Consider the following 12,519-nt stretch of genomic DNA (forward strand, 5'->3'; position numbering starts at 1 on the left):
TCTCCTATTAAGGGCACAAGGCCCTCAGTTAGTAAGGAAGGCCACAGGCCTCAGGCAGGGGCTAGGACCCCTAGGTAGTAGGGCACAAGGCCCTAGTGAGTGGGCTCAGAGCCCTGGGTTAGAGAGGGGGCTGAGGCCCATTAGTCAGAGCAGAAGGCTCTGTGTGTAGCTGGGCAGAGACCCATGGTGTGTAGGGCCTAAGGCCCTGGTGGTGTGAGGTAGAGGCGTGGGAGCCTCGTGAGAGTAGGCGCGGTCCTGTGTGAGGTGAGCACACGTGGTTAGGAGGTACGGTCGAGCGTAGGCTCCCGTGGTGCTGTAGCAACCTGCTGGTTGGCTAGCAGCGGTGTGTTCGGGTAAGTAGCGGCAAAGTACTGTAGACTGTATCTATTTATTCTGTCTGTGTGGCGAGTGTAGTTTACATTACAGTATTTTGGTGTGCTTTCTAACTGTGTCCAGGGGCAAGACGTCAGGCCCCCATTAAAGGTAGGCTCTTGTTTCCTGTGGTTTTCCTGTGCTAACCCGTGCTGTGTGGGGACAAGTGTAAGTAACAGCATACACATAGTCAGGGGAGAACACATGTAGTTTCCCTGTCCCTTAGGTCCCCGGGGTCACACTGGTACCCAGAGGGGGGTGGCTGAGTGAGTTGGTGGCAGTACAGCACACCTTGAGGCAGTTCCAGGGGCGGCCGTGGTTCTGATCAAGGGTCCTCAAGGCCGGTTCCGTGCAGGTGGACCTGTGGTTCCGGACGAAGGGACACGTGTGAGATACCCGAGTACAGGCAGTCGGGCGGTTCAGTTCGATCGGCTGTTCCGTGCGGCAGTCGGCCCGCGGGTTAGTGTGCTGTTTTACTGAGCCTCAGCCGGGCTTAAAGAACCCGTACTTAGGGCCTGTGTGTGACTCCATAGCAAGAAGGCAGCTTCTTGGTAAGACCTGGGTGAGGGGGTTAGGAACCGCCCTCCGGTTTAGGCTGTGAACACCGGCTGGTGTTCCCCGTAGCGTGTAACTATTAGTTCTGTTAGTGCACCACATTTAGTAGTCCTAGTGTTTGACGTAGTTGCGTTGCCGACCATTAGAACCTTGTTAGGGTCGGGTCGCCGTTTGTAGTTAGTCCAGTTTGTGGGTGCCATCTTAGTTCACGGAGAGCGTAGAGGGAGGCTGTGTGTCTTGTCATCCGCAGGAGTCGGGAAGGTGCAGGAGAACCGGATCGGAAGTGGGAGTGTCCCGGTGAGTATCACGCTCGATTCCTCCTTTCGGTTAGGCCCTCACCGGCAGGTGTGTGAGGCACTTGAGGCGGGATTAGTCCTCGGATTAGTCTTGGCCTTCAGTGCCTGTAGTCCCCCGCGTCTTGGCAAGAATAAACTGAGGAGGCGGCAAGGAGTTTGGACTGACCGTGTCCTTGTGCTTTGCCGTAGTCTCGGACAGCCCTTACCTGGTAGGCACGGCCGTAATCTCTGTCTCTATCTCAGAGGGACGTGATTGGAGGTGACTGCGGCTGCGGATCTGCTGGGATAGGATCGCAGCTGGGAAAGTGGAAGCGGACTGGAGGTGACCATCGTTTACAAGGTAAATTCTTTTGTGTGCGTCTGTCCCTGTCTTTTCCCCGCAGGGGGCGTTACATTTTGGCGTAGTCGGCAGGATCAACGATGGCTCATCGGGGGATCATTCCGCTGTACGAGGGATACAGCTGTGTCATCTCTCGTGACGAAGTGGCAGCGTTCACGAAGCAAATCCTGGAACGTTGTGAGACAAGGAAGAAGAAGAGCAAAGGTACTAAACGGCAACCGGTGGAAGAAATGCTGTGCTGGAAGTGTGGGTTGCCTGGACACTTCGCATACCAGTGCCCAGTTGCCGAGGAGCTCTTTGATGAATGGGAGGACGAAGAAGTCTCCGATGAATGGGAAGACGTAGAAGTCTTCGAGTGGAAGGACGAGGGAGCCGTCCATCCATGGTCTCAAGAGAAGTCGGAATCTGGAGGGAAGGATCGGCAGAGCCTGCTGACTGTTGGATCGCAGGTGATCGTCCCGTCCAAGCAAGATTCGCGACAGGAATACCCGCGTCAGCCGGATGCTGGAGCTGGGGTATTGGAGACGTCGGATACGTCAGACGACTTGTCCGTGGCTGTGGAAGAGTTGGTCCCTGAAGACGAAGGGAGAACTGAGCAGACCCTCCACGGGGCAACGCTGTGTCCGGAGACATGTGAAGATGTCTGCCCGGTGGTACCTGAGAGGATGGAAGCCATCAGTACCCCGGAAGAGAGAGCTGCTGAAGAAGTACTGCCTGACGAAGACTGTACTTTAGAGAGCGCAGCTGGAGAGTGGTGGATGTTATCACCTTCTGAAGAAGCTTCCCGCACAACCGAGGAGGTATCGGACGGATGGGAGGTTCCGGCAGGTGCTGAGGAAGAGACTCCCTGGATACCGACTTCGGGCGAGGAAGTTGCCAGGATGGTGTGGATCCTGCGCGAGAGGGCTTTACCGCGAAGGACCCGGTGGACGCAAGTCAGGGATGCCGGTAAGCGACCCTTGGAGGTGGACGTAGAGGAGAAGACGTTGATTGTGGGGACCACAATGGAAAAAGGCGGCGGAAATGTGGAGGGACAGAAGACGCTGGAGCCGGTGCCCGTGAAGAGGGCGAAGATATCCGGCAGCGCTGTGCCCCTGGAGGGGCTGAAGAGGTCCCCGATGGTGCCCAGCTACAAGAAAGAAGAGGAGAAGTACTCACCCGTCCATCGATCCAGCGGCGGTGAGTATAACTTCTTTTTTGCAGGTCCTGTGCGCGGGAGAAGGATGAGCCAATCAGGGCTCATCTTTCCCCGCTGGCCAATCAGCGGCCGGATGCGCGAGCCAATCGCGGCTCGCGCCCGGCCATTCAAAAGATTGGCGCCGACGCGAGCCAATCAGCGCTCGCGCCGGCGGATGACGTCACGCCGGCGACTATATAAGTCGCCGGGTGGCGCCATTTTGCCAGAAGTCCGTCGGCGGAGAAGAGAGAGGACGTCTCTTCAAGACGTCCATCAAGAGAGCCAGCAGCAGCGGCGGCAGGGGGCCCTTGTAAGGGCCGTGAGCTACCCTGCCGCCCGAAGACTTCAATCAAGCCGCCGGAGCGGAGATCGTCGGCGGGGAGCCCTTGTCAGGGCTGAGAGCGCCCCCGCCCCAGCTGCAAGTGGAGACCCAGCGCCGAAGCGGAGAAGAGGCGCCGCCGGCTGGAGGGTCTGGAAGACCCGCAGAAGAAAACAGAAGACGGCGTGTCAAGTTGAGTATCCTGCGCAGAGCAGGTAAGTATACTCAACGTAAATTCGGGCACTAGGCCCGTGGGCACAGTCGGGCACAAGGCCCGTGGCACTCTATAGTAGGGGCACAAGGCCCAGGGACCTGGGCACTAGGCCCCAACGTGGTAGTGGGCCAGTAGGCCATTAGTATATCTATATAAAGGGGACAAGCCCCTGTTAGATTAGAGAGGGGGACTCTGAGCCCCGGGTACAAGGGCACAAGGCCCTTAGGTAGTTAGTGGCCTAGAGGCCATAGGAAGGCCATAGGGCCTAGTTAGGGGCTGGTAGCCCATCTCCTATTAAGGGCACAAGGCCCTCAGTTAGTAAGGAAGGCCACAGGCCTCAGGCAGGGGCTAGGACCCCTAGGTAGTAGGGCACAAGGCCCTAGTGAGTGGGCTCAGAGCCCTGGGTTAGAGAGGGGGCTGAGGCCCATTAGTCAGAGCAGAAGGCTCTGTGTGTAGCTGGGCAGAGACCCATGGTGTGTAGGGCCTAAGGCCCTGGTGGTGTGAGGTAGAGGCGTGGGAGCCTCGTGAGAGTAGGCGCGGTCCTGTGTGAGGTGAGCACACGTGGTTAGGAGGTACGGTCGAGCGTAGGCTCCCGTGGTGCTGTAGCAACCTGCTGGTTGGCTAGCAGCGGTGTGTTCGGGTAAGTAGCGGCAAAGTACTGTAGACTGTATCTATTTATTCTGTCTGTGTGGCGAGTGTAGTTTACATTACAGTATTTTGGTGTGCTTTCTAACTGTGTCCAGGGGCAAGACGTCAGGCCCCCATTAAAGGTAGGCTCTTGTTTCCTGTGGTTTTCCTGTGCTAACCCGTGCTGTGTGGGGACAAGTGTAAGTAACAGCATACACATAGTCAGGGGAGAACACATGTAGTTTCCCTGTCCCTTAGGTCCCCGGGGTCACACTGGTACCCAGAGGGGGGTGGCTGAGTGAGTTGGTGGCAGTACAGCACACCTTGAGGCAGTTCCAGGGGCGGCCGTGGTTCTGATCAAGGGTCCTCAAGGCCGGTTCCGTGCAGGTGGACCTGTGGTTCCGGACGAAGGGACACGTGTGAGATACCCGAGTACAGGCAGTCGGGCGGTTCAGTTCGATCGGCTGTTCCGTGCGGCAGTCGGCCCGCGGGTTAGTGTGCTGTTTTACTGAGCCTCAGCCGGGCTTAAAGAACCCGTACTTAGGGCCTGTGTGTGACTCCATAGCAAGAAGGCAGCTTCTTGGTAAGACCTGGGTGAGGGGGTTAGGAACCGCCCTCCGGTTTAGGCTGTGAACACCGGCTGGTGTTCCCCGTAGCGTGTAACTATTAGTTCTGTTAGTGCACCACATTTAGTAGTCCTAGTGTTTGACGTAGTTGCGTTGCCGACCATTAGAACCTTGTTAGGGTCGGGTCGCCGTTTGTAGTTAGTCCAGTTTGTGGGTGCCATCTTAGTTCACGGAGAGCGTAGAGGGAGGCTGTGTGTCTTGTCATCCGCAGGAGTCGGGAAGGTGCAGGAGAACCGGATCGGAAGTGGGAGTGTCCCGGTGAGTATCACGCTCGATTCCTCCTTTCGGTTAGGCCCTCACCGGCAGGTGTGTGAGGCACTTGAGGCGGGATTAGTCCTCGGATTAGTCTTGGCCTTCAGTGCCTGTAGTCCCCCGCGTCTTGGCAAGAATAAACTGAGGAGGCGGCAAGGAGTTTGGACTGACCGTGTCCTTGTGCTTTGCCGTAGTCTCGGACAGCCCTTACCTGGTAGGCACGGCCGTAATCTCTGTCTCTATCTCAGAGGGACGTGATTGGAGGTGACTGCGGCTGCGGATCTGCTGGGATAGGATCGCAGCTGGGAAAGTGGAAGCGGACTGGAGGTGACCATCGTTTACAAGGTAAATTCTTTTGTGTGCGTCTGTCCCTGTCTTTCCCCGCAGGGGGCGTTACACTTTAGCCACAGAAGTGGCACTCCTCGTCGCTTAAGTGCGTGGCTTGTTAAACTGTTTCTGTGTGAGTTTGTTAAACCCGGTCATTCCCGTTGACATTTTTGGTGGATAAACATAATACCTGTCTGAAAGAAAACCGAGTTGGCAGGATTGAGGAGTGCCCCACATTGTCTACCACACACTCCTCATTCCTGCCAACTCAGTCAGTTTTGCCAGGTAGGGATAGTGATTAGGGTGGGAATGGGATTGGACTTGCAGATATAACTTATGACCGCTAAAGAGCGAGACTCCCGTCTTCTGTGGTGCTACACTACAGCAAATAGAAAAACCAAAACATAGGGGACGCTCTAAAATGACATTGATCTCCCACATACTGGCCCCTATGGGCACAGTGTGACAGAGGGAAATCTACACTCATACTTGCAATTATGTTTTTTGTTTTTTTTTAAATGTGATACCATTTATTACAGAAGACTTTCAACTATATCGTAAGGATTCTCTATTATGTAAACATTGTCCAAACCTGTATTTGGTAGAGGTTTGAAAAAACACTATTGATAGATTTTTATATTTTGCTACTACACCACCTCCTGAAAACATCTGTGTATTCCATAGTTGGCTTAGAAAGGTAACTGACTAAGCACGTTCATTATTTCATATTGAGGCAAATCACTCCAGGATACCTGATGACATTTGTTTGCTCTGAGTAGTTAGATACAGAGTTATTTGAATGTTACTTATAGATTTTTCTATAATATTGGATTGCTTATTGGAATCCTTAGCTATGTTTAAAGATTATATACACATTCTAAAGCCTGGCTGTTTTATTTTTATCGTAGATATTGGATGACACCCTCCTTTTATGTTTTCTTTGAATCTTTTTCAAATTTGAGCAACTTCAGAGTTGCAATTTAAACTGGTTATTTAACAATCTGGGTTTTATATATCTAGTGACTTCTAGAAGTGACCAATGATATATTGGTGCGCTGCAGCTTGTCGTGTAGTCTGTAATTGGCCTTAGAATTTCAAAACAATTTCCGAGAATGGTCTAGAGATGTGCTACAGGTGAAATAACTGGGCAGGGTTAAGGGTTTACTTTTATACACCATAAGGCAGGGGCAAACGCAGGATTTGTAGAAGGAGGTTTCCACACCACACCACCAGTGGGCGTGGCCAGCATGTATGGGGGCGTGGTTATAATTCTAAACAGTGCTTGGCTGCTCTCCAACTCTTCCTATCTCCATAATATACACGGGCAATGCTGCTTGCGCTACTGTTAGGTGCACACAGCTCTCCCTTTTCAAGCAGAGCTGTGTAAAGTGGGAGCAGGGTCCAGCCACCTCAATTATACAGTGCCCCAGGCTTGGAGGGGGGTTTCCAGACACTAGGAACCCCCCCCCCCCTTGGTTTGCCTATGTAAGGATAGGTTAAAGTTGTGTTTAAAAGGTAGAGATTTGATCATGTAATTTAAAGCTTTCCCATGATCACATTGTAGTAATATAACTTTTTGTTATCTGAATTCACTTGAAACAGGTGTGTCCGTTGACAGAAGAACCTTATATCAATGGGAACTATGTAGCCATATTTTCGGAAGAGAGGCATCCTCACGGCTGTGGAGAAACCTGTGACTATACACACTGATGTGTCAAACATGAGCGCAGAAAGTAATCTACAAGACTTCCAACTGCCTCAATACAAGATAAGTGGAACGGAAGAAGGATCTGCTGGTATTAAATAAGATGTTCCCAGCAGTTCATCAGTACATACAGATGCCAATGATGCAAGCGATGAGAATGGCAATAGGAAATCCATTTGTAAATTAACCTCACACTGGCATGTATGTGCCTACTGTAAAACTTTGTTTTCTTCTCAAGCAAGGCTATACCACCATCAGAGAGTTCACACAGGAGAGAAACAATACGCATGCTCTGAATGTGGGAAATGTTTTACTACTAATCATTCTCTACTTATACATCAGAGAATACACACAGGAGAGAAACAATACGCATGCTCTGAATGTGGGAAATGTTTTAGACGTAGATCAAATCTTCTTAGACATAAGATAGTTCACACAGGAGAGAGATTATTTTCATGCTCTGTATGTGGGAAATGTTTTACTACTAATCATTCTCTACTTATACATCAGAGAATACACACAGGAGAGAAACCGTATACATGCTCCGAATGTGGGGGAAATTTTAGATCCAACTCTGATCTTCTTAAACATCAGAGAATTCACAACGGAGAGAAACCACATACATGCTCAATGTGGGGGGAGTTTTAGATTCAAATCAGCTTTCCTTACGCATCAGAAAATTCACTAGGGCGAGAAACCATACATATGCTCGGAATGCGGGGGGGAGTTTTAGAAGCAGATCACACTTCTTACCCATCACAGAATTCACACAGGAGAGAAACCCTATAGATGTTCTGAATGTGGTTGGAATTTTAAAGACAAATCAAATCTTCAAAGACATCAGAGAATTCACACAGGAAAGAAACTGTTTTCATGTTCTCTATGTGCGAAACGTTTTACTACTAACGCATCTCTTCTTATACATCAGCAAATTCACGCAGGAGAAAAGTAATGTTCATGTTCTGAATGTGGGAAGTGTTTTATTACTAGTAATTCTCTGATAATACATTGGCGAATTCACATAGGAGACCAACCCTATATATGCTCTGAATGTGGAGGGCGTTTTAGATGCAAATCATATCTTCTTGCGCCTCGGAGAGTTCACAAAGGAGCAAAAGCATATAAGTGCTCTGAAAGTGGAAAATCAACTCCTTCAACATCAGTGAAGTCACACAGAAGAGAAACTGTTTTCATAATCTGAATATGGAAAATGTTTTATTACTAATCATTCTCTTTTTACACATTGGATAATTCACATAGGAGAACATTGATTATCATGCCCTGAATGTTGGAATGCTTTAATAGCAAACAAAGTTTTAATTTACATTTGCATATTCACACAGGAGAACAACCACCAGGCACTGAATGTGGGAAATGTTTCAGACTAATAGTTTAGCAACACATCACACAAGAATCTATTGCTTTGATCTGAATGTGGGCACTGCTTTACTAGCAAAGTCTTAATATACATCAGTGGACTCAGGCAAGACAGGAACCATTTTCATGATTTGAATGTGGGAATTGTGTTCATAACCACCAGCTTTTAAAGTTCTACTACTAGTGCAAAGGCAAAAGCGGAGGTGTGGCCCATCGTGACAAGTTGGTCTAACTGGAAGTAGAAAGGGTTAGGGCATTTAAGTTTTCGAGAGGAAATTTCCATTGGGAATTGCTCCTTTTGCAGTTGGTCATTTACAAATGAGCTGCAAGCAGTAAATGATCTGGAGCAATTATGTCATTAGTCCTAGACTTACTAGCACAGACTTGGCTAACCTGTGGCACTCCAGGTGTTGTGAGTATAGTCCCAGTATACCCTTCCAGCAATAAGCTGCTATATATTGGCAAAGCATGCTGGAGCTTGTAGTTTCACAACACCTGGGGGTAAATGTATTAACCTCCGGTTTCTTCAACTCCCGCGAGTTCGGCGTCTACGGCGCTTAAATTTAAAGCGGCGCTGCCTTGTAAAGGAAAGTTTCCCTTTACAAGGCAGCGCCGCTTTAAATTTAAGCGCCGAAGACGCCGAACTCGCGGGAGTTGAAGAAACCGGAAGTTAATACATTTACCCCCTGGAGTGCCACAGGTCAGCCGAGCCTGTACTAGCACGTTCCAGTGCAGACTTTAGTAAGCAGCCCAGCCTTTACAGTATTTATTACACAATAATACAGCAATCCCAATGTAATTGATGCAAAGGCAGATATCCTTCATCTGTGCTGGCAACCGATGAGTCAAGTTAAAACAGGAAAATATATGTATGGGCAGCACAGTGGCCTAGTGGTTAGCACTTCTGCCTCACAGCACTGGGGTCATGAGTTCGATTCCCGTCCATGGTCTTATCTGTGTGGAGTTTGTATGTTCTCCCTGTGTTTGCGTGGGTTTCCTCCGGGTGCTCCAGTTTCCTCCCACACTTCAAAAACATACTGGTAGGTTAATTGGCTGCTATCAAAAATTTACCCGTCTCTGTCTGTGTGTGGGTGTGTGTCTATATTAGGGAATTTAGACTGTAAGCTCCAATGGGGCATAGACTGATGTGAATGAGCCTTCCCCACCTACAGATCTAGGATAGCACTCAGCTCCTCCTGAAATTAACCCCTTACAATCTGTTTGAGCCATACCTTGCTTCCAGCAGTTCAGGTCTTTCTATTGAGAAAGGAGGGGGAGAATGGTTTAAGCTACAACCCCCTCACTGGTATCCTGGACCTAACCTGATCCTTACCCATAACCCTCCTGACTTCACTTTAAGAGCAATATATAACAGCATCACTACAATATACAATAAACAATATACATTTTTTACAATGAGTAACATATAGTGATAAAGTCTCCTATATAAGCCTGGCTACAATATCCCCTTATCCACATGTAATTAGAGACTGCATTTGTACTCTGGTGAGCAGGGGAACATTAAAAGTAAATGTTGTTATGCTCAACATTTTGTGAGAAATGAAGGACAGGCTGGTTAAGGGGATATCAAATTGGTTTCATTACAGTCATTAATCACCTCCTGAGGGAATCCTAACTGGCTATCTATAAATGGCAGTTATAGCCTTCGGGTTACCAGGTGACATAATCTACCAGGGTTAGAATGAACGTCTTCCCTGTATGATTTGGAGCTGCATTCTATACTTTCGGGGGAAATAAGCTGCCTAGCGCTGTCCAGGGTTCATGCAGTGGCCATGTGTTGGTTATGTGATACTGCAGGTTATTCTCCCACATCAACCGATCCAAACTGATCAGACCATCTGGTTGATCTTCGGAGGCTAGCTAGGGATTGGGTCATCTGTTGGTCACTGTTCCCTCATTCAACCAATGGTAGTCCACGTAAACTCAGCACCCAGGGGCTCCATGAAGGTACATCACATGCACCTTTTTCTTTACCATGCTCAAGACATTGGAACTCCCAAAATGCAGATTGTATCACAGGCCGAGCCTCTCTGGTGTCAACATGGTAGTACTACATATGTGTGCTCAGGCTTATTGTTGAAGTGGGAATCTTGTCCCTCCCCGTCTCCCCACTCTGCTTCTTGGTTAGCTGTGCCCCCTATATGTACTACCTCTACCTCTCACTTAGAGGACTGTCCATGGGCGAACAACGCAATGTACCAGGATGGCTAGGGCCAGAATGATGAGTTGCGGTACCCATCCTGGAGAGAATTCCAATTTCAAATTTAAAGTTGATATTTGTGTGCTACATGAAAAAACAGTCAGTATTTAACTTATGTGCAAAAATAGAAAACGAATTTGCAGCCCTTGCATTGGAACATGGTTTTGTCAACGTACTCAATTTTTTACTTAACTTTCTTTAATGAATCATTAAGGAAAGGCTCTTTGTCCTTCTTCTGCATCAGGCATGCAGTACCTCTGTGTCACCAGAGGTGCTGCTGTTATGACTTTGAACATTTTCTCCTCACCTGCAGGAGTTATTCCTCTGTTGAATAACCTGCACTTGCTTCCCTGACTGTTTATTCATGCCCCTCCCCATGCACCTTGCTGGTCATTGATTGTTGTTTGTCTTATCCTGTGCCCTGGACATTGTGCTCCTGTGTAACTCTGACCCTACCTTCTACCATCATTCCGTACAATTTACCTGAATCCCTTCAGCATCTGATTTGCAGCATTTGCCTTGTAATCTATTGCATTGTATGTTTCCTTCCTTGTTCTTGCAAATTACCTGTTATCTCGTTTGTGTTCAGAGACCATTTAATTATATCCAGTCACACCTGGATTCTGTTGTACCTGGACTGTGTTCTGATCATTACCTGCTGTTCCTGGATTATGTTTGTTGATTGCATTTCTCTGTTCATGTTCTGCAACAGTGCTTGTGCTTCAATAAACTGATATATCCTTGGCCTATTCTGGACTACATTGCTACCATTACAAACACCCAGTTAATCATAACAACTATGTTCATGTTTCTTTTATTTTTGAATTGATTGGATCCTGTGGAATACTGCACGTGTTAAAGATTCACTCCAAGAACAACTGGAATTGAGGGTGATTTGTGATTCACTTTTGAAACTGATTGTTGACAGAACTGTGTTGGTTTAACCATTCCCCATCTATATATTGTGTTTTTGCCATCACATGTACTTTTTGTAGTGAGTTGATTGTTTGGTGTGGTGACGCTGTTTGTACAAGTAAGAGAGCACACATTCTAGTGTGTCTGGGATTGTTATTTTCTATATTTAATATATGGAGTGTACCAGCTGGACACACTTCATACCCCTGTTTGTGGCAAACAGGTGTAAAAAGCAAAAACGTTGTTTTTTTTTTTAAATACACACTCCAGATTACAGCTCTTTAAGGAACAAGTACCAGGGGGTTCACCACACTAACAGCCTATTAAACAACCATATCATAAGGAGTTTTAAGTCACCATTCTCTTGGAGCCAGGATACAGCTGTTGAGCCTCACTCTATCAGCAAGGTAAGGACCAAGCCTGATTGTAAGAACACCAGGCTCTTCTGCCCACTCAGCGCTACCTAGTCAGCCTGAAGCTACCTTCTGTGCTAGCTCAGGGTACCCCCATAGGCTAACCGAGGGGAGGTTTCCTAGTGCCTGGAAACCCCCCTCCCAGCCTGGGGTACTGTATGCTTGAGGTGGCTGGAACCTGCCCCGGGACCAGCCACTTTGCAGCTTTTGTGCAGATCGTTTCTGTCTGCACTGTTCACAGCCATCTCTACCCGACAAGTATTGAAAGCAGCAATAACAGGTAGGAGGGAGCAGGACAGTCTGTCAACTGTTCTGACACTGTCAGGACAAAGATTGTAGGTATGTCTAGCTTCACACAGCTCTGCTCAAGCGCCCCTAACAGTAGTGCAGGCAGCATTGCCCATGTATATTATGGGGATAATATACCACACTGGCGGTGTGGCATGGAAACCCCTCTCTACAAATCCTGCGTTTGCCCCTGTACCCATTGCCTTCATGAGTTTGGAATCACTTAGGAAAACACTGGAGGGGTACAAATATACCTTTATTTTATACAGAGTACAGTTAATAACAACCAGGTGATTCACCGCACAGACAGCCACCTAGATTACCTTACCCTAAAGGGGCTATATACAGTAGTCATGCTCCTCTGTAGCCCTGTCCCGGCCAACCAGCCACTGCGTTCACTCCTCTGCTGCATCATGGCAGGAACAAATGTCCTCTTGCTTACTGCAGGTCCACAAAGTAAGGTCTTAGCACAGAGACTTAGTAGATGTTAATCTC

General features: G+C 48.4%; 1 pseudogene; it reads left to right on the top strand.

The window, feature by feature from the left end:
- Positions 1 to 6,825: 6,825 nt before the first annotated feature.
- On the top strand, positions 6,826 to 8,011 carry LOC142095449 (uncharacterized; annotated as a pseudogene).
- The last annotated feature ends 4,508 nt before the right edge of the window (positions 8,012 to 12,519 follow it).

The sequence above is a fragment of the Mixophyes fleayi genome, chromosome 6 (genome assembly GCF_038048845.1).
Source record: "Mixophyes fleayi isolate aMixFle1 chromosome 6, aMixFle1.hap1, whole genome shotgun sequence".
Taxonomy (NCBI): Eukaryota; Metazoa; Chordata; class Amphibia; order Anura; family Limnodynastidae; genus Mixophyes; species Mixophyes fleayi.